The 22,202-nt window shown below is 49.1% G+C and overlaps 1 protein-coding gene across 1 annotated transcript in view; it reads left to right on the forward strand.

Annotated features, from left to right (window-relative positions):
- The window catches only part of LOC311246637 (1-phosphatidylinositol 4,5-bisphosphate phosphodiesterase beta-4-like), a gene marked incomplete at its 3' end in the record, with an annotated part of 89,467 nt that overhangs the window by 20,872 nt on the left and 46,393 nt on the right, over nt 1–22,202 (forward strand). The window lies entirely within an intron of this gene.

Here is a 22,202-nt window from a genome sequence, read left to right on the forward strand (position 1 = left end):
GAGAGAGAGAGGAGAGAGAGGAGAGAGAGAGAGAGAGAGGGGGGGGGGGGAGAGAGGAGAGAGAGAGAGAAGAGAGAGAGAGAGAGAGAGAGAGAGAGAGAGAGAGAGAGAGAGAGAGAGAGGGGAGAGAGAGAGAGAGAGAGAGAGAGAGGGAGAGAGAGAGAGAGAGAGAGAGAGAGAGAGAGAGAGAAGAGAGAGAGAGACAGAGAGAGAGAGAGAGAGAGAGAGAGATTTATTTTTTATTTTTAAGAACCTTTATTTCCAATAAATAAAGGGACATTTTTCCATTTGCCAATCAAAACAAATTCATTCATAGACACTTTAAATCCTCACAAAAACAAGGGATTAAAACAGAGCTGTTTATCAATGACCGAACAAAGAGCTTCATTGAAGCACCAACGCGTCAAAAAAACCTCAAAATCAGTCATGAGTAAATAAAACCGAAAATCGACTGTGATTCGAGCTCGTACCAAAGCCTTAAACAATGGCAACAACTCCCCACCTGAACCATATTCAATTTGATGTTTCCGACTTTTGTAAATTGACAATTTTGCCTGTCCCACCACAAAATTCAACAGCTCCCATTTCATTACATTTGTCCTTTTATAACCAGCACCAAAAATAAAAGCAGTTTTACTCCAACTCTCCCCACATTTGACAAACACAGATTCTACAACCTCAAAAAGTACTTCAAGTCTTTTACACTCCAAGAAACAGTGGAAAATAGACTCTGGTTCTTGACAAAAAGGACAGTTGTTAGATACTGTTGGATTCAACTTTGAGACAAAGCTATTGACTGCCACTGCTCCCTTCAGTATCCGCCACTGCAAGTCTCCTGACCTCTTGTTCAGTGGTGCTTTATAAAACACCCTCCACACCGGTTTACAGTACTCCTGCACATTTAATTTCTCTCTCCACACAGTGTCTGCTTTCCCACTCAGCATTCTTTTGTTTAGAGCGTGCACACAGTATTTATACATCGCCTTCCCACTCAACATGTACAAGTCTGTAGATCCATCATTTTTGTAATCCAACAAAGGTCCCATCAGTCCAGTGTGATCTATTCGGGGACTCAGTTCAGGAAAAGGATCTCTTGCATCAGGAATGTCTGTTCCACTTAGATATTCCCGTACCATGTCCCACTCCTGATTACTCAGTCTCTCAGTCCACGCATTCAAAAAGTTCCTGGTTTGGCGACCCGACCTCAGACCCATCAGAGAGGACACGTCTTCTGTGTTACAAAGTCCGGGCCCCGCTGCATCCACTATTTGTTTCAGCTTTACTGCCCCAGCTGAAACTAAACGCTGGGTAAGACCAATCCTGCTTTCATTCTGAATGTCCAATCGGGCCCCATAGATTATAGGCTCCTCCAATAGCCAAAACAGTGAACTTGTGGGTTCCGTTCTGCTCCATTTAAACAGCATCCATGTTTTAAAAAGTCCTTGATAAAATGGAGTCAAATCACATAAACGTATAAAATGACAATCCAGCAAAAACAAAGACACATCAAATTTCAAACCTTGTATTCCCCTTAAAATGGTGCTTGTTGTGAAGGGCCAGATTAAAATTGTATTTGTATATTCTCTAATATTCCCTGATATCCCTTGTATATTCCTTGTACAATATGCATTGAATATCCATTCTAGCCTACTGAACATCCCATAATAGTCTCCATTCTACTATTGGTCGAGACCTTGGTGCCAGGCTGCCATACCCCTCAGACCCAGTTCAAACGTACCGCTCAACATGTACGAACAAGTCCTAGTTCCGCGTAGGAATCTGGCTACCGCACCACTAATGGGACTATTTGTTCATAGTGCGTATATATACTGCGCTACTAAAATAGGACTTCCTTTTCAGTCCAGTTTCTTACCCTCCAATAGAGTCACAGACGTAAAGCCTCCCCGCGATGCCACGTGTGGGAGTAAGGCCAAGTTCGGCTTACCATCGGTATTGAGACATCGTGTATATTAATATTTGAATAGTCATATTTGGCACTATATCGTCGAGTTGGACGTAGTCTATTAAGCTAATAATAGTCTGTTAATATATAGTGCTTCGTGCGGTGAGAATACTACCGTAGTCAGTACCCCATCGTTTCGGGCAGAGAACTGGCTGCTTATCCAGGGTGGTTGACCCCACGTGAAGCTGCACCCGAGGAGCCCCAGAGCCGACGAGCGAGTGGACCTGTATACCGGATTATTCTACCGACGACAGCCCGCCTTCCCCGGCACGGATTATGCTTTGTATACGTTGATTATTCCATGGATAAAGACCCCCGACACTGCCGTGTGTTGGAACCCCCCCCCCCTGGAGAGGACGCAAGGTGAGGAGACGCTCTGCAAGACGAGGTCGCTTCACGTCTCTCCTCCGTGGACCGGAGGACGCCGGCCCACAAAGAGTCCACCTGCTTTCATCTGTGGTCCAAGGATCGCCGGCGCATTGAACGGCACTACAGTGGGTTCACCTGGGATACCCTTGGCCGGATGAGGCAGCCGGATTCTACCCCCCCCCCTTCCTACTCCTGTCGGCTTACAAGCGACCGGATTAACCCCCCCTAGTGTATCCAGTCTATAATCATTAAAGTATCATTGCTGTTATTCCTTAAACTATTCCAGGTCGTATATGTACCACCTGCGCCTTCAGAGATTGGACATTCTCTATTGATATACCGACGAATACTCTTGCCATAAAAGTGCATACTAATTCCCATTCATAAATGTGATTGATTTGATTAAGTGCTTGCTCTACACACCATCGCTGTGTAGAAATAAAGACCTATTTCTAATTCGTACATTTGTGTTGGATCCGTTTCATCTACGTGACAGTGTTCATCATAATATATTTATGCCGAGTACTGGGTGGCCGAATATTAAGTACAAAGGTAGTGGTAGTAAGTATCATATCTAGTAATACAGTCAGGGAATTGTACCCCTCAGTTACAATTGGTCCTTCGAGCCGGAGGGTAATTAGTGTAATATTAATATAGTGTTATTAATATTGAAATGGCCTATGATGAACACTCCACGAAACGATCCTCCTAACCAACGCCCGCAGCGCGAACGACGGCTCCCTCAGTACTTAGAGGCTTACGCTGTCAGTCAACAACCTAGTCTTCTACTAACAGTAAACGCGGTAAAACTAGAAAGTAAAAGTATGTCTAACCCCAACGCCCAGACTACCCCGACCATAGAGGCCCCTACGGGTTCTAATGTAACTGACCAAGTTCACGGTGGGGACCAGTGGGAACCAGACATGACTTCACACCCCGCCAGTACTGAAGAAGTAGTCCCCGATGAGTCCCGGGAGGAATACAACGCTACCGAGAGAGAACTCGGCACGGAAGAAGACGGGGAGAGCACCGTGGAGATAGAGCTCCAAGGCTCCGCAAGGAGTACCCCGAGGGAAGGCTCCCCTATACAACCGCCTTCTCCCAGCGAGGCAGAGAGGACCCTACAGCAGGCCTTCCTCATCAGCCTGAACGCCGCTGCTGAACGCGACCGACTGCAGATCCAGCAGCGGAGCGAAGAAGCGCATATACGTCTAGAAATAAGACGCATTCAGAGGGAAGAGAATGTGGCCCGAGACCGAGCAGACAGCCAGCGAGCAGCTGCTGGTGCTCTACGGGACGCAGAGCGCGACAGACAGCAAGCGCAACTAATAGAACAGCTGATCAGACGGACAACACCCTCTCCCTCCGCCAGAGGCTCCAGGAACTCGTCTAGACACACCTCCAGGGCGGCATCCCCTAGCCGAGTAAACAACCCTGAACTTGACCAACAGACGAGGTCTATACCCCCCACAGACCACCTCCCCCCACCGGTCCAAGCGAGACCTAGCAACCGGGAAGGAGCAGCATATCCTGTGGAGAGGCTAAACCAGAGACTACAAGCACTGGATGACCTAACTGAAGACGAAGAGGAAGAGGAGGAGAACCACGCCCGACGACAGCACAGTACTCTACCGGACCAGGAGGTCCGGTACAGCCCAGGCTATACTCCCGCGGAGCTGCGCTACAGACCCCCGACTCTATACATGGGTGAGCACGACGCACGACCCGCACCGAGGAACAGCACCTGGACAAGCGGGCCATGGTACACTGCCGGTACCAGCCCATACCAAGGAGCGGGAGGAGACTCGCCTAGGAGGCCTCTCCCCCAACGCTCGCCGATGTATCCACAGTCAGCGTCATACATTGGCACGCCTATGGTACCCGACTTCACCCAAGAGAACCGGGCCCAGTATACAGAACTCCGCATGTGTCTGGAGACCATGTTGGTGGATGTATTGGATGAACGCCATAAATACGCCATCCTACTGAAGCACTTAAAGGTACCCCGCGCACATAATATAGCGCTCGCCTACGCGACTTCCACCACCCCATACACAGCAGCGCTGGTAGCATTGGACCAGAGGTATGGGCGCATATGGGATTACGTGATCCAGGAGATCCGACACATCGACCGCTTACCCCCAGCAATAGACAATCGAGCACTGGACGACCTGTCCATCAGAGTGCAGTCCCTGGTAGGGATGTTGGGAGCGCAGAGAGAGAAGGGGAGGCATGAACTTTACGCCAACTCAAATGTGGAAAGGATCTTGGAGAAGCTGCCGCCCGCTCGACAGGAGCGTTTTAGGCGACAGAGAGACCACCGAGACCCGAATGGCCCCGAACCGAACCTCCTCGATCTAGCAGACTTCCTGGCGAGAGAAGTCAGCAGCCTACGGCTAGATACATTCGGACGGAGCACCCCTGGCTCCAGAGAAGGAACCAGACGACTAAATGATGGAAGAAGATCGGTGACTGTGATGCACCAATCGGAGTCAGTACCGAGCAGCAGGAGCCACAGTACCCCCTCCAGAACGGAGAAGTGGAAGATAGTGTGCCCCTACTGTGAGAAAGAACACTGGCTAGCGCAATGTGACTCCTTCCCCAAGCTGAACGCGGAGGAAGCAAGTCAATGGATAAAGTCCAACAAGCGCTGTTTTCGCTGTGCGCGCTCACACATGGCAGCCGAATGCCGCTTAAAGAAAAGGTGCACCAAGTGCGATGGAGCCCATCTGGACATACTTCACGACAGTAACAGACGGCGCCCTTCACCCGCACCATCCAGCAGCAAAGCGAGCGTCATGTACATCGATCCCGCCAGCAGCAGTGGAGCCCGAGTACTCCTAAAAGTAGTGCGTGTGACACTAAGCTACCAGAATAAAGTCCTGGACACTTACGCCGTCCTCGATGACGGGTCCGAGAAGACCCTTCTGCTCGCCTCCGCTGCGGCCCAGCTAGGGCTGCGGGGAAGCGAAACCCAAATGACAATTCGGACAATAAGACGAGATTTGAAGACGATAAAGGGCGAGAATGTCTCATTCTCTATCGCAGCAAGCGGCCAGCCTGAGCGACGGTACCAGATTACAGACGCTTTCACCAGCCAAGAAATAGGACTGTCGCGGTACACATACCCCGTCGCCAAGCTGATGGAGAAATATGCACATCTGCGCAAGTTACCGATCCCGCTCATAGACAATGCTATGCCGACCCTGTTGATAGGCTCCGACCATGCAGACCTCATTGTCCCGATAGACCGGGTTCATACCGGACCCCGAGGCTGTCCTGCAGCAGTCGAGACCCGTTTGGGATGGACTCTCCAAGGCCCGCTCGCCAAATCTCTCAACCGAAGTACAGCCACTAGATGTCTCCACTCCCGAGTCACGGAGGGAGAAACCGCACTCCTGCAACACGTAGAGCGGCTATGGACCTTGGAACAAATGCCCTTTAAGAACGGAAAGAAAGACATTCGCTCTAAAGATGACATTTACGCCATTCACCTCCTCGAGACAGGGACCAAGAGAGTCCCGGTCAACGGCGTGTTGAGATACGCCACGCCACTCCTGCGGCGAAAAGGAATGCCTACTTTCCACGCCAAGACAGACGCCACAGAACGGTACCTGCTGAACACGGAGCGGCGCTTAGCCAAGAACCCCGCCCAAGAGAGTGTATACCGCGCTGAGATTGAGAAGCTCATCACAGCGGGACACGTCACAAAGATGGACATAAAAGAGGCTGACCAGACCACTGAATCGTGGTACGTGCCTCACCACAAGGTCCATCACACGGTAAAGACCGCATAGTATTTAACTGCAGCTACCAGATCGGATCCCAAAATCTGAATAAAGAGTTACTGCCCGGTCCCACACTCGGCCCCTCCCTACTCGGCGTTCTACTCCGCTTCCGCCAGGAAAAGGTGGCCATCAGCGGGGACATTAAAGGAATGTTCCTGCAGGTGAGATTAGTAGAGGAGGACAAGCCCCTGTTACGGTTCCTATGGAGAGAGAAGCCAGGAGATGAGCACCCAGCCATCTACCAATGGGAAGTCCTCCCCTTCGGAACGACGTGCAGCCCCTGCTGTGCTACATTTGCACTACAGAAACATGTAGCAGAGGACCCAGCAGCGGACGAAGAGGTCCGACACAGCGTAAAGAACAGCTTCTACGTAGACAACTGTCTACAAAGCCTTTCAACCCAGGAAGGAGCCGAGGCTCTCCTGATTAAACTCCGCGCCTCATTGATCAAAGGCGGCTTTGATCTCAGGCAGTGGGCCAGCAGCGATCCGCAAGTACTGCGCAGCCTCTCCTCCGAGGACAAGGCAGCCAGCAGCGAGACCTGGATGGCTACAATCCCGGGAGAAGCCCAGGAGATGACCCTGGGATTGGTGTGGCGATTCAAAACAGATTCGCTTCACTACAGACACAAGCCCCCGACTACGGAGCAGGGAAGGCCGGCGGCGGCGCCGACCACCAGACGGAGTGTGTACACAACACTCGCCCGACAATATGACCCGCTAGGATGTATTCTACCGTACACCACCAGGGCAAAAATGATTGTACGAGCATTGTGGGACAAGGACCAGAGCTGGGACGACCCCATTCCCGCACACCTTGCATCCACCTGGAGAGAGTGGGAGATGGAGCTCCACTCACTCCCAGGCGTTAATATGCGCCGAAGCTACTTCCCACCCACGGTGAGGCCAGAGACATGTAAAATGGACTTACACGTCTTCAGTGACGCCTCAGAGGTCGCATACGGATCAGTAGCCTACTTGCGGGCCCAAGAAAGGGGGGGAGAGATCTACACAGCATTTGTCCTCGCCCGCTCGAGAATAGCCCCACGCAAGCAACAATCTATCCCACGCCTAGAGCTCTGCGCAGCCCTAGCCGGAGCGCACCTAGCCACGCTCATCCAACGTGAGCTCACCATACCGGTGTCTAGAACAATCCTGTGGTCAGATTCCACGACAGTACTCGCCTGGATCAAATCGGACTCATGCAAGTACAAAGTCTTCGTGGGAGTCAGAGTCACCGAGATTCAAGACTTAACCGAAGAGTTAACCGGAGAAACAGAGTGGCGCTACGTTGATACAAAACAGAACCCAGCTGACGTCATCACCCGGGGGATGCCCCTGGATGACCTCACCCGTCGCAATGTCTACAGTGACGGCCCAGCATTCCTAAAGCTCCCGGAAGGAGAGTGGCCCACGCCTATCCCGAGGAAAGCCAGTCAGGAGGAGGCTGAGAATAAGAAGCCTGTGTTCTGTGGATTGAGCACTGTTATCTCCGCAGACCCCAACACACTCCTGATGGGGCGGCTAGATCCCGCGTTACCCCAGACAATGTACCGGCCTGAAGAAGCGAACGGCCGACGAATGTGGAGGTACAGCCAAGTATTAGCCGACAAGTTTTGGAGCAGTTTCCTACTGCACTACCTACCGTCTCTACAGACCCGCCAGAAGTGGGTAAAGGAGAGAGACAATTTGACAGAAGGAACAGTCGTCATGATTATTGATCAATCACTGCCCAGAGCTATGTGGCCGGCCGGCCGCGTAAGCAAAGTGATCACCGGTGCCGACGGCAAGGTCCGAGCAGCTGAAGTGCTTGTCCAGGGTCGCACTTACACCCGTCCCGTGGCGAGGCTCATAGAACTGCCCCGACTCCCAGACACAATCGATGATGACCATGACCCCATAACCCTATGACTTTGTGAAGTTGACTGACCCCTACAGCAAACCCTTATGTGTAAATAGACAACGCGATTAATCTGTCTCTGTTTAACTGATTAGGTCTAAAGTAGGACTTCCTTTTTCAGTCCAGTTTCTTACCCTCCAATAGAGTTACAGACGTAAAGCCTCCCCGCGACGCCACGTGTGGGAGTAAGGCCAAGTTCGCCTACCATCGGTATTGAGACATCGTGTATATTAATATTTGAATAGTCATATTTGGCACTATATCGTCGAGTTGGACGTAGTCTATTAAGCTAATAATAGTCTGTTAATATATAGTGCTTCGTGCGGTGAGAATACTACCGTAGTCAGCACCCCATCGTTTCGGGCAGAAAACTGGCTGCTTATCCAGGGTGGTTGACCCCACGTGAAGCTGCACCCGAGGAGCCCCAGAGCCGACGAGCGAGTGGACCTGTATACCGGATTATTCTACCGACGACAGCCCGCCTTTCCCGGCACGGATTATGCTTTGTATACGTTGATTATTCCATGGATAAAGACCCCCGACACTGCCGTGTGTTGGAACCCCCCCCCTGGAGAGGACGCAAGGTGAGGAGACGCTCTGCAAGACGAGGTCGCTTCACGTCTCTCCTCCGTGGACCGGAGGACGCCGGCCCACAAAGAGTCCACCTGCTTTCATCTGTGGTCCAAGGATCGCCGGCGCATTGAACGGCACTACAGTGGGTTCACCTGGGATACCCTTGGCCGGATGAGGCAGCCGGATTCTACCCCCCCCCCCCTTCCTACTCCTGTCGGCTTACAAGCGACCGGATTAACCCCCCCTAGTGTATCCAGTATATAATCATTAAAGTATCATTGCTGTTATTCCTTAAACTATTCCAGGTCGTATATGTACCACCTGCGCCTTCAGAGATTGGACATTCTCTATTGATATACCGACGAATACTCTTGCCATAAAAGTGCATACTAATTCCCATTCATAAATGTGATTGATTTGATTAAGTGCTTGCTCTACACACCATCGCTGTGTAGAAATAAAGACCTATTTCTAATTCGTACATTTGTGTTGGATCCGTTTCATCTACGTGACAGTGTTCATCATAATATATTTATGCCGAGTACTGGGTGGCCGAATATTAAGTACAAAGGTAGTGGTAGTAAGTATCATATCTAGTAATACAGTCAGGGAATTGTACCCCTCAGTTACAGTAGCCATTAGAGGTCCTGCACGACAACTAAAATGCGACCGGGGAACAAATTTCATGGGTGCTAAGAGAGAGCTTTCTGAGTTGCTCAATGGAATGGATCAAGAACGTCAACGAGCATTCGGTTGTGAATTTGTACCGAATATCCCATCAGCTAGCCATATGGGCGGAGTTTGGGAACGGCAAATTAGAACCGTCCGAAGTATCCTGACTGCCATGCTTGACATCAATCATCAATTATTCTACCCCCTCCTGGACAGTTTTGCAAAGAAGACCTTTGCGCAAAAGGTGGATAAGAGTGCAGTTCTTAGCCAATGAGTTTTGGCAAAGATGGCAGCGAGAATACCTGCTCAACCTCCAACAACGACAGAAATGGCAAAGAACGTCACGAAATTCACAAGTACAGTAGATGACATTGTGATTATACAAGATGACAGCTCACCAAGAAACGAATGGAAGCTCACCAGGGTTGTGGAAGCTCACCCTAGTGCAGATGGAATGGTGCGAAAGCTGAAGTTACTAGTCACTGACACTACACTTGATAAGGGAAAACCACTCACCAGATCAGTTCACCTTGAAAGGCCTATTCACAAGGTAGTTTACCTTACTTGAGGCCAACTAAGTCACATACTTAGGTTCACATTCATTGAACATTTAATTTGGGTTCTTTAATATTTTTGTTTGAAAGAAATCCCACATTCAGAACTAATGGGTGATTTGGTCCGGACTAGTTCGTTTTCTCGGATAGTCTGTTTTTTTCGGGGTGGTGTGAATGCTCAGTCGAACTCTGGTGCGGACCAAACACGCAAACTCTGGTCCGCCTGAAAACGTAGGTCTCGGTTCGCTTCATCGGACCAAACGCGGACCAAATATAGGAAGTGACCTGATATCTTGGGTAGAAGGAAACAAAACAAAACACTGCGGCGCGCATTCACTGCCAAACAAGCATGCGGTAAACATGTCTCGTGGACAGACGTGGGCGAATGACGAGGTGAAAGCCCTGATAGACATTATGGGCAGAAGACTGAAAATTGTGACGCCTCCGCTGATCTGGAGTCAGACAGGGCTCGCAGTCACACACACGCGAGCGCACACACGTTAGGGCTTGCAGTCACACACACACACATTTCCACTCTCTATTGTGTCCAATAGAGAATAGACGAGCGCCCTTTTCGACCGCGTGACATTGTTCAGAAAGTTTGGTGTACTTGACAAATTGCAATGTGAATGCAGACGAACAAAATGAAGAATGCAATTTCACCCCCCGAACTGCACAACGGTCGCGGTCCTCTGCCGGCGTTGTTTCCGTCGGCCGTCACCGGTGGCATCGGGTCGGGGGAAATGGGGTGGGAGCACAGCGCGCTCCTCCTCCATCTCTCTGCAGGCAGCCGTCATCTGCTGCATGGCCGACCCGAAGAGCCCAGTATCGGAGAGGGGGGCCGTGAGCAGGGGAATCCTCTTCTGTTCCGGCACCCTCGCCTGCTCCAGCCAAAGGTGGCGCTGGGACAGAGTGGCCAGGGCGCACCCCTTCCTGGCGGCTATCGCCTGCAGCTGGGTAAGGTGCAGGATGGCTCCAGCCGCCTGGGCGTGAAGGTACTGTTGATGGTCGTCCTATACCGACCCGCCCGCCATCATCCCCGACATGTAGCTCGCTAGCTGCGCGATGTTGGATGTCGCAGCTAGGCTCTGAGTCACGGCGATGTATGCCTGGTCACTCCAGTTAGCCATCTGCCTAGCCGATTTCCCTTGGGGATGGATGTCATCGGGCTATCAAGCCGAGGCACACCGTCCTTTAGTCCCTGGACCAAACCCGCCACCCGCGTGACTGGCACATAGAGAGACTGGCATAGTGATGCGGGAGATTACCTGTCCCTGTTTCACGTAGGACTCCATTGATGGGAAGAATGGGCAGATAACGCCCATCTCTCTCACAGGACGACGTTGCCAGAGATGACCTATCATGTCATCAGGAATAGGTGCAGGCAGAGGCTGCGGCAATGCCACGCCATTAGCGGCTGCGGCGGCCGCCATGAGCTCGGGGAAAAAGGCAAGCAACTCCCCTTGCGCACCTCCCTCCACGTCACTCGCGTCCCTCACGTACGGGAGGCTGCCATGTCGGGCGCCACCATCTGACGCGGCAGATAGCTGGGCATCTTGGCTCAGGGTCGGAGGTTCTAACCCAACACCGGAGAACAAGGACCCCAAGGAGACGCCACACCTCGAGGGGGAGAATGATACGAATCCATTGGGACATCAAACAAGAGCGCTCTCGCCCCCTCCATGCGATCCTCAGTTTCCATCAGAAACGGAGACAGGGCAAGAGCACTCTCGTTCGGCTCCAGCACATCCCCAAAGCCAGGCTGTTCGCCCCTGCAGCTCGCCGCCCTACAACGGGAGCGAGCAGAGGCGAAGAGCCTGCGTCGCAAATCAGGCACCAGAGGAGCTGTCGGCCTATTGGCCGAACGTCCACTGACGGGGGAACCAGGGCCGGAACCAGGCCATCTCACGGGAGACGGCGGCTCAACGGCCCCTCGGAGAGGCAGACTCACCACCGGGCGCCGCTCGGGCGTATCCGACTGCCACGACCGTGGAGTCAGAGCAGCCCCACGACGCACGGCGGACACGGCAATGGAGAAACGCTGGTGAAGGGTGATGTTGTGAGTGTTCGAACCCCCCGAAGGTGGAGACATTATGACTTAGCTTTGAAAATTGGCGAGAGAGAGAAAAAATAAGATACAATGTCTACGTAGCTCCTTTCCAACAACTATTTCACCACTAAACTCAAGTGGTGTATACAGACACTTGGCGGTGGTGAAAATAGGGAAGGAGCTGTTAGTATGGCCACATCCCCACTTATATAGAGGAGCAGATGGGGGTGTGGCCAGGCGGATGGGTGTGTACATGTGAAGACATTTATTCAGTATTAGACTGGCCATGGGATATGTTCCACTACGAGCAGAGCGTAAGCTAATAATGATATATAACAAAAAGTTCTCCATTGACAAACTAGCCCATTTTGCGCAATCATAATTTTAAAGTCGGGACTAGATCTTTACTCGCGAACGGATACTTGGTCACCACAGAGTTTTATTTGACGTAATTGGTGCGAGTTCGGTCACGTATCTTGCGCTCGACCAATAGCAGCTCTCTTTGTTGCGAGGATACAGCATCCGGTGTCAACAAATGACATCCACAGACTAACGTAAAAAACACCTTCAAAAGTTGGCAAAAAGGTTTCTAAACAATGTTATATGCATCTCACGTCCGTTCAGAAAGAACGTGTATAAGATTTTACACAGACATGGTGGGATAGATATAGAAACTGCGTAGAACGTTGGCTTAACCTACCAGGCCAGAATCATACCATTACGGAGACATACAAACACTGGGTCTCATTCTCGAACGAAGTTACGACAAAATATTTCGTCTTAGCCAGATTTCGGCCTATTTAAGACATATTAGGGCTGGGAGTGGGAGTCCTCAAATTTTCCTGAGATCTTATTTGAGAGCAGATCTAAGAGTGCTGAGGAGCAGTTACCTCCCACCTCTTGCAGAGACAAGTCGCATTTCTTTCCTCTCTCCCAAGGCCTTCAAGGCCGTTCCTACCGCCGCCTCTACTGCTCCTTGGAGCCCGACGCTGCTATGCCCTGCTTCGTGCTGGTGGCCGGACTATACTCAAATCAACTCTAAATGGATCTAATCAGTGGATTGCATATTTTCTTCAAGAAGCAGAATAAGGCTAACCCTCTCTGCCTATTGGGACATCATAATCGGGTTACCAACTTGAAGACGTGGTCATTTTTGGATTATCGAAGCTTTTGGACTGCAATAAGAAGATTTTGGATCTGTTTACCGCGCACAGGATCTACCAAAATGAACTGATAAGACACTTGGACACTTGGACTAATAATGCATTCAGTCATTTGGACGGAGTTGTTAAAACTCACTCCACTCAAATCAATAGAGTTATATTCCACTCTATTCAAATCAAATTTAAAGGGACGTGGCTGGGATAAATTGTGCCAGTCAGTCAGCCAAAACAAATTCCTGGACCAAGGTCGAACCGAGAGCTCTGGAGTCGAAGGCCCTCTGGAAGATAAGAGTGGCGAGCGGCTTCCCACCCCCCCAATCCCTAGTCCCACACCCCCCCCCCTTCCTCTGCATTGGCGCTGAACTGTCGGCTGCCTCGTGTGAGGGAGACCTCCCCCACCCAGGACTTGGCTTGTGCACTCCCCCCCACCTTCCCCCCCCCCCTCCCACTCCCCCCCCCCCCTACAGCCCTGTAACAACCCCAACCCACTCCCCCCTCCTTCCGTAAATGGCGCTGCCTATGACGGCTGCCAGTCTGTTTGCGGTGGTGAATATGCATATGTTTGTCTCAAGGCTCTGTACCATTATTACTATCTAAAATGTAATAATTGTGGAATATTACTGTAATGAGCTGTATGTGTATGATCCAAGCGTCCTATGATCCTCATAGGAGCATAACAGAAAAAAGCATTCCATGTGAAGGTATTCTGTATCTTTGCATGTCAACTAATAAAGAAACTTGAACTTGAAACTTAAATAGGCTCTCAGCCCACGATCAAATCTCATGATTGATTGACTAATTTAAAATTATATTGTAACTTGACAGACTGTGTTCTCATAGTGATTCCTTCATGTTAACGCTACAGGCCTCCTTGGAATTAATTACTTGATCATAATTAAAATAAATATGACAATATTTGTACGATAAGAAATTACGCATTTGATGTCGGAAAAATAAATAATATGGATTCATCTGATCACAGGGCAGCTGGATTAACCATATCTGAACCAGCTATTTTGGACAAATGTATAATTACTTTAATTACTCAGATATTCAAACACAATTATGCAATTATTGTGAAATGATTGAAAATAATAATAATTTAATGCCTTCTGTGGAATTTGCATTTCTTATTTGTTACACATCTGTTTTAATGATTAATTATATACATTTGAAAGAATGCAGGTCAACATGCAATGTATCCCATTGATTGGTATACAATGGGACAGACCTTTGTTTGATTGATTGATTGATTGATTGATTGATTGATTGAAAACTTTATTAACAGATTGCAGAATGGGTACAGTACAGTACAGCTCAATTACATAAGGGGATGCAGACCAGAGAAAGAATTTCGTCTTGTTTACATCAGGGTCCCCCATTTTCAATTCATCATAACATATATGACACACACGACACAGATAGACAGTACTGCTACATCTATACATTTATGACATACCAGATTTGCAAATACAGTACTGTTTGTGATACAAAAAGAGTCCAGAAAAGAGAGTACATTTGACGTAGAAACTGTTGGAGGAGGTTGGGTATGAGGGGTGGTAGACTTACACTGTACAAGCAAAACTGTACATTGGAATATTGACAAAACCATACTTGGTCATTTACTGTACATTGGAGGGGGTTGATATAGCTATAAACCTGCATTCCTTCGAATATATCATTATCAATTAAACTTATATTGAAATACACTATATAGCCTATACACCAACACTGAAATGACAGTGGATAAATAAATAAGAACTAAAGCTAATTGGTGGAAATAGACTGCATTAATATTCCATAACAAGTCTTGTGTGCGCCTACGAATGAACAGTAGCCTATAGGCTTAATTATGGAATAATAAGCCATACTGCGTTCATTCATTACGCCCGCCGGCCCGTAGGCTATATATATTATGTCATTCATTCATTCATATACAGTACTGCGCGCACGTGTGTGTGTGCGCGCGCGCTGCGGCAGGTGTGTACCGCGAGCTGTATATGATGCCAATACATTGATCTAATCTAGTTTTGATGGGCGCAAGCGTGATTATGAAACCTAGCCACATTTCTCGGAGACGCTCTCTGATTGGCACTGACTGACGCTAGGTTTCGTAATCACGCAGCTCTCAAAGCACTTCCGCCATTCCATTTCACACAGCTGCGTCACCAGTTGCTTTATAAGGACTGTCGGGGGCGTGGTTTGTATGCAAATGAGCTGAACGGGAACGCGCTTTGGAGTTTACGACAGAATGCCATTCTCCAAGCAGATATCAGATCATATCATTTCTGCTACCGTTTCAGCCACTTAAGACAAATCTCCAGCACGTTCAGGACTCAGAGTGTACTTGTCATAGATTATGTCTCAGTGGTTCCAAGATAAGTCTTCCAGAATATATCTTTGAAAAATCTTCGGGAATGAGACCCATTGTTTAGAGATCGATTTGTGTCATAAATGTCATGATATCTGTATGTCGTGTATGTCATAAATGTCATGATGAATTGAAAATGGGGGACCCTGATGTAAACAAGACGAAAGCTTTCTCTGGTCTGCATCCGTATTTAGCCGTTCTGTATTGTACCCATTCTGCAATCTGTTAATGAAGTTTTCAATCAATCAAGATAAGATATTACTTTATTGGTTCCCTTGGGGAAATGCAGGCATCATAGGAGCATGGGGAGGGGAGGGGAGGTACAGGTAGTGTAAACAATATAACAAGTCAATATAATTAACTAACTAACTAACTGAAATATACAGTATTCACATAAGGTGCAGTAAAAAGTAACCAGCATTTCACAACATTTAACAGTATTATCTTACAGTAACATATTGTAATTAAGGCCTCCTGTAATATCCCAACAAATACATGTAAAAAAGACAGTATCTTTTGATTTCACATTATATTATTCTTATTTCACAATAAAATACCGCAATCAAAATCCTCTGTAATATCACATCAGATGTTGTAATCTCACAATAGCATATCAACATATCACATTATATTATTCTTATTTCACAATAAGATACCGCAATCAAAATCCTCTGTAATATCACATCACATGTTGTAATCTCACAGTAGCATATGAATATTTCACATAATTTATTTATTATTTCACAATAAAATATTGCAATCAAAAGCCTCTGTAATATCACATCAGATGTTGTAATCTCACAGTAGCATATCAACATATCACATTATATTATTCTTATTTCACAATAAGATATTGCAATTTTATACAAAACAAGACGAAAGTGTTTCTCTGTAATATCACATCAGATGTTGTAATCTCACAATAGCATATCAATTTATCACATTATATTATTCTTATTTCACAATAAAATATTGTAATTTTATACAAAACAAGACGAAAGTCTTTCTCTGTAATATCACATCAGATGTTGTAATCTCACAATAGCATATCAATTTATCACATTATATTATTCTTATTTCACAATAAAATATTGTAATTTTATACAAAACAAGACGAAAGTCTTTCTCTGTAATATCACATCAGATGTTGTAATCTCACAATAGCATATCAACATATCACATTATATTATTCTTATTTCACAATAAGATACCGCAATCAAAATCCTCTGTAATATCACATCATATGTTGTAATCTCACAGTAGCATATGAATATTTCACATAATTTATTTATTATTTCACAATAAAATATTGCAATCAAAATCCTCTGTAATATCACATCAGATGTTGTAATCTCACAGTAGCATATCAACATATCACATTATATTATTCTTATTTCACAATAAAATATTGTAATTTTATACAAAACAAGACGAAAGTCTTTCTCTGTAATATCACAACAGATGTTGTAATCTCACAATAGCATATCAACATATCACATTATATTATTCTTATTTCACAATAAGATACCGCAATCAAAATCCTCTGTAATATCACATCAGATGTTGTAATCTCACAGTAGCATATGAATATTTCACATCATTTATTTATTATTTCACAATAAAATATTGCAATCAAAATCCTCTGTAATATCACATCACATTTTGTAATCTCACAGTAGCATATGAATATTTCACATAATTTATTTATTATTTCACAATAATATATTGTAATTTTATTAACAAAAACAAGACAAAAGTCTTTCTCTGTCATATCACATCAGATGTTGTAATCTCACAATAGCATATCAACATATCTGTTACAAAGGGTCAGATTAAACCGAATATATATATTTATTGCTTGAGATCCCATGTATACTATTTGTATATCGTCTGATAACCCTTGTGTATTCTTTGTACATATACACGGAATATCCCTTTAACCTAGTACAGACCATAATATTTCGTTCTCTTATTGGATAGCGTTCAACCAGCGCCATTGCCATACCCCCAGAGTCGAGTTCAAAGCCACCGTCAAGGCTTGTCTCAACATGCCCGGTTCTGCCCAAGACTACGAGACAGGAATAAGGCTGGTACTAGTTTGTTCGCCTAGCATATAAATATGGCGCAGGTGAATACAGAAGTAGTTCGAGTTACCCAAGTGAAGCCTCACCCACGATACGACGTGCGGTGAAGTAGGGCCCGTTTTGCCCCAAAATAGAGTCTTGTCTTATCCTAATACGTTTTTTCAACGTATTACTAGTAAAGCCTTCATCACGAGTCAACGACCAAGTGAAGTGAGCAACCGTGCGTCTAAATAGAGCACTTATAGCCGCGTGCGAATAGGATAGTAAAAGTGTCAGAGCTTAGTGGAATAACGTCAAGTTCTACTTAGTTAATGTGAAGTACCGCGCACCGGAGTATCTACAACGGTGAATGCAGAGCCCCTTTCCGGCTGGATTATTATTATTATTGCTTTGGACCAGGCCGTTGGAGCGGAGAAGAATCGTCTACACCCCACTACTGTGGGATTTACCCGTGACGTGAGGAACATCACTCGAGCCCGTCTCAAGGAGAGGCTGGCCGGCTTTCACCTGTGCTGCACGCATACTGGGATTACAGCTGCTGCTTTCGTCTGCCGATCAGGGAGTAATATACCGCCTCCCATAGCAGGAGCTTATTGAGTCCCCGCTGATCCAGACTTTGCATTCGAACATTTCCTCCCCCTGCTGGCTTACAACCGGTGGGAACCCCCCTACCAGTATCTCCAGCTATCTCCCCAGAGTACCATAGATATAATTCCTAATATTCAGGTTGTATTATTATCTCCTGCGTAATATGAGAATGGACATTCGTTATTGATTTGCCTACGCACATTCATTTGCCTTATAAGCGCATTGAAAGTAAAGTATATTATGTATTCTTGCTGCTAATAAATACTTAAATCCAGATTTGTGTGGAAACCGTATCATTGTGGAGGAGTTCTCATCATATACCTGTGTACTGTATGGCCAGTAGTAATGTACATAAGACGGTAGTGGTTTAATGATACCATACTTATTAATACAGTCAGGGAATTGTACCCCTCAGTTACAATTGGTCCTTCGAGCCCCGGATAAGAATTAGCGTAATATTAATATAATATTAATATTAACATGGCCGATGATGAACACTCCACAAACGGTTCTCCTAAGCTAGATCGCCCAGAGCGCAGACGGCAGCCACCTCTTCACCTAGAGGACTACGTTGTCAGTCCAATACCTAGCTTTAAAAGGAAGTTAAATACGGATAAAGTAACTAAAGCGGATAGTAAAAGTATGTCCAACCCTACCGACCAGGCTACCCCGCCAGTAGAAACCCTAGTGGGTTCTAACGTAACTGACCAAGCTCACGGGGGGGACCAGGAGGGACATGACATGACTTTACCCCCAGACAACGCCAACGGGACAGTCCCCGGAGAGCTCCAGGATAAAGAAAGCGCTCCAGGGACGGAACCCGACCCACTACCAGAAGAGAAGCGCGCCCAGGAGACGGACCTCGAGGCGCGCCCAGAGAACAGATCTCCAACGAGCACTGCCGGAAGCCGATCACCTCCGCCTGGGTCTTCCCCCAGTGAAGCGGACAAGATGCTGGCACAGGCACTCATCGCCACCCTGGCAGCCTCCACCGAACGCGATCGACTTCAAGCGCAACTGACGCGCGAGCGCGAACATTCTGCAACCGAGCGAGACCGCTTCCAGGCGCAACAAAGGAGTGAAGACGACCGCATAAGACTGGAGACCAGACGCCTTCAGACGGAAGAGAACATTGAAAGAAGCCGCGCCGATGCACAGCACGCCGCCGCCAATGCACAGCGCGACGTCGCAAATGCACAGCTCCACGCCACCCATGCCAGCGCCAATGCCCAACGCGCCGCCGCCAACGCACAGCGCGACGCCGCCCAGGCCAGCGTCAATGCGCAGCGCGACGCCGCCAATGCCCAGCGCGAAGCAGCGCGCGATGCAGCCCATGCCCAGCGCGAGGCAGAGCGCGACCGGCTGCAGGCGCAGCTGATGGACAAATTGGTTGCCATGGCGACACCCCCTCTCTCCGCACGGAGCTCCCGGAGATCGTCACGACAAGGGTCTAGGACGCATTCCCCTACCCGACCAAGCGACCCGGGACCCCGCCAACAGGAGGATCCTGTCCACGTCTCCGAACCCCCTCCCCGGCCGGTCCATACGAGACCCAGCAACTGGGAAGAACCGGACCACGCCGAGAGACTGAACCGATGACTCCAGGTCCTAGCAGAGGAAGAGGAGGAGGAAGAGGAGGAATGTCAAGCCGACCAGCAGCAACGTACTCTGGACCAGGAGGCCCAGTACAGCCCCGACCAGCAGCAACGTACTCTGAACCAGGATGCCCAGTACAGCCCAGACGTCAGCCCCGAGGCACTGCGCTACAAACCCCCGACTCAACTCACGGGTGAGTTTGACGCACCGCCAGCCCAGAGGAACAGCACCTGGGTACCCGGCCCTTGGTACCCACCAAGTACCAGCCCAAGACGACACGCACAGGGAGACTCGCCCAGGAGGCCTCTCCCCCAACGCTCACCGATGTGACAGTCATCCATGGCATCATACCTTGGCACACCGACGTTCCCGGACTTCACACACGAGAACAGAGCACAGTACACAGAGCTACGAATGTGCTTAGAGACTATGCTGTCCGACGTACCAGATGAACCGTACAAGTATGCTATCCTACTCAAGCACCTGAAGGTGCCCAGAGCGCACAATATAGCGCTGGCATATTCCAGCTCTACTACCCCATACACCGCGGCTCTAGTAGCCCTCGACCAACGTTATGGACGCATATGGGACTATGTGATACAGGAGATAAGAGACATTGACCATCTCCCCCCAGCCAGAGACAACAGAGCATTAGATGACCTCTCTATCAAGGTACAGTCCCTGGTAGGGATGCTGGGGTCCCAAAAGGAAAAAGGGATCTATGAACTGTACGCTAACTCTAATGTAGAGAGGATACTAGAGAAGCTCCCTCCCGCCCGACAAGAGCGCTTCAGGCGGCAGAGAGACCACCGCGACCCCAACGGCCCAGAGGCATCCCTCCTAGACTTATCTGAGTTCCTCGCCAGGGAGGTCAGTAGCCTACGACTCGACACGTTCGTATGGAGTGGACCAAGCCCAAGACCAGGACCTCGGGGATCAACAGATAACCGCCGGTTGGTGACCGTTATGCAACAAGCCGAATCAGTACCGCAGCACAAGAACCACAACACCCCCTCGACGAAAGAGGACCAGTGGAAGATTGAGTGCCAGTACTCTAAGGGAGAACATCGGCTGTACCAATGCGACACTTTCGGGAAGCTGACCACGGACGAGGTGAGTCAGTGGATCAAGGACCACCGCCGCTGCTTCCGCTGCGCGCGCAGCCACCTAGCAGCTGAGTGCCGCTTGAAGAAGAAGTGCAGCAGGTGCGGTGGCACCCACTTGGAGGTCCTGCATGACATCAACAGGCGTCAGCCAGGACAACAGAGTGGGCCCGTCGCGGTAATGTACCATGCCGAGGCGGTGGCACCAATACCGAAGAGCCACCAGACCGCTCCCTACTGTACCTACTGCGATGGCGGACACTGGCTGGCACAGTGCGCCGAATATAAGACACTGAACCCCGTCCAAGTTGACCAGTGGCGTGAGGCGGCCCAGGCGGGCGCCGCTTACCGCGCAGCACTGTGCGGAGCCCACCAGAAGATCCAAGGCAACCGACCAACAGGAGTGCTCCACATTGACCAGCATAGCGGGACCCCCCGAGTGCTCATCAAAGTGGTCAGAGTGCTCCTGAGCTACGAGGACAAGGTCCTGGACACTTACGCCGTCCTGGACGATGGGTCTGAAAAGATTCTCCTCCTCGCTTCCGCAGCAGCCCAGTTGGGCCTGCGGGGTGTCAAAGATACCATGACCATACGCACCATCAGAAGGGACCAGAAGACCATAAAAGGTGAAAAGGTCTCCTTCAAGATGGCAGCGGTGGACCAGCCCGAGAAGCAGTATAGTATAACCAACGTCTTCACCAGCCACGACATAGGCCTGTCCCAGTACACCTACCCCATCCCACAGCTGATGGCTAAGTATGTGCACCTACGTCAACTACCTATACCGCTTATCGACGGCGCCACACCGACCCTGCTCATCGGCTCCGACCACGCGGACCTCATTCTCCCAATTGAGGCGGCCCACATCGGACCCAAAGGATGCCCAGTCGCGGTTCAGACCCGACTGGGATGGACGCTCCAGGGCCCCCTCTACGGACTTGACAGTCAACCCACGTCTACACGCTGCCTACACACAAAGGCGAGCGACACCGGCCACTCCCTCGTACAGCCCGTTGAGAGGCTATTGACATTAAGCGAGAGGCCTGTGAGAGAACCGTGGGCACCAGAGGGAGTTCGGAACTCCACCCCCCTCAGCTGCGCTTCAGACGTAGCTGACCTCGAACCTAGCACCCCAAGCGACTCCTTGACGGAGCGGCCGGCACCGGCCCCTTCTCAGACGGGGTACAGAGCAAACAAGAGAAACAGACGGAGGAGGAGGAGGCACAGCCAAGCACAGATCAAAGCAGACTCAGGCCCGCTTCCTCCTAAGCCCCCCTTCATCCCGTCCAGTCGTCATGACCATAGACCAGTCACTACCCCGAGCTGCGTGGCCGGCCGGCCGCATAAGCAAAGTGACCACTGGTGCCGACGGAAAGGTCAGAGCGGTAGAAGTGCTCGTCCAAGGGCGGACCTACAACCGACCCGTGGC

This window comes from Notolepis coatsorum (genome assembly GCF_963971535.1).
Source record: "Notolepis coatsorum genome assembly, chromosome: 19".
In the NCBI taxonomy this organism is placed as follows: domain Eukaryota; kingdom Metazoa; phylum Chordata; class Actinopteri; order Aulopiformes; family Paralepididae; genus Notolepis; species Notolepis coatsorum.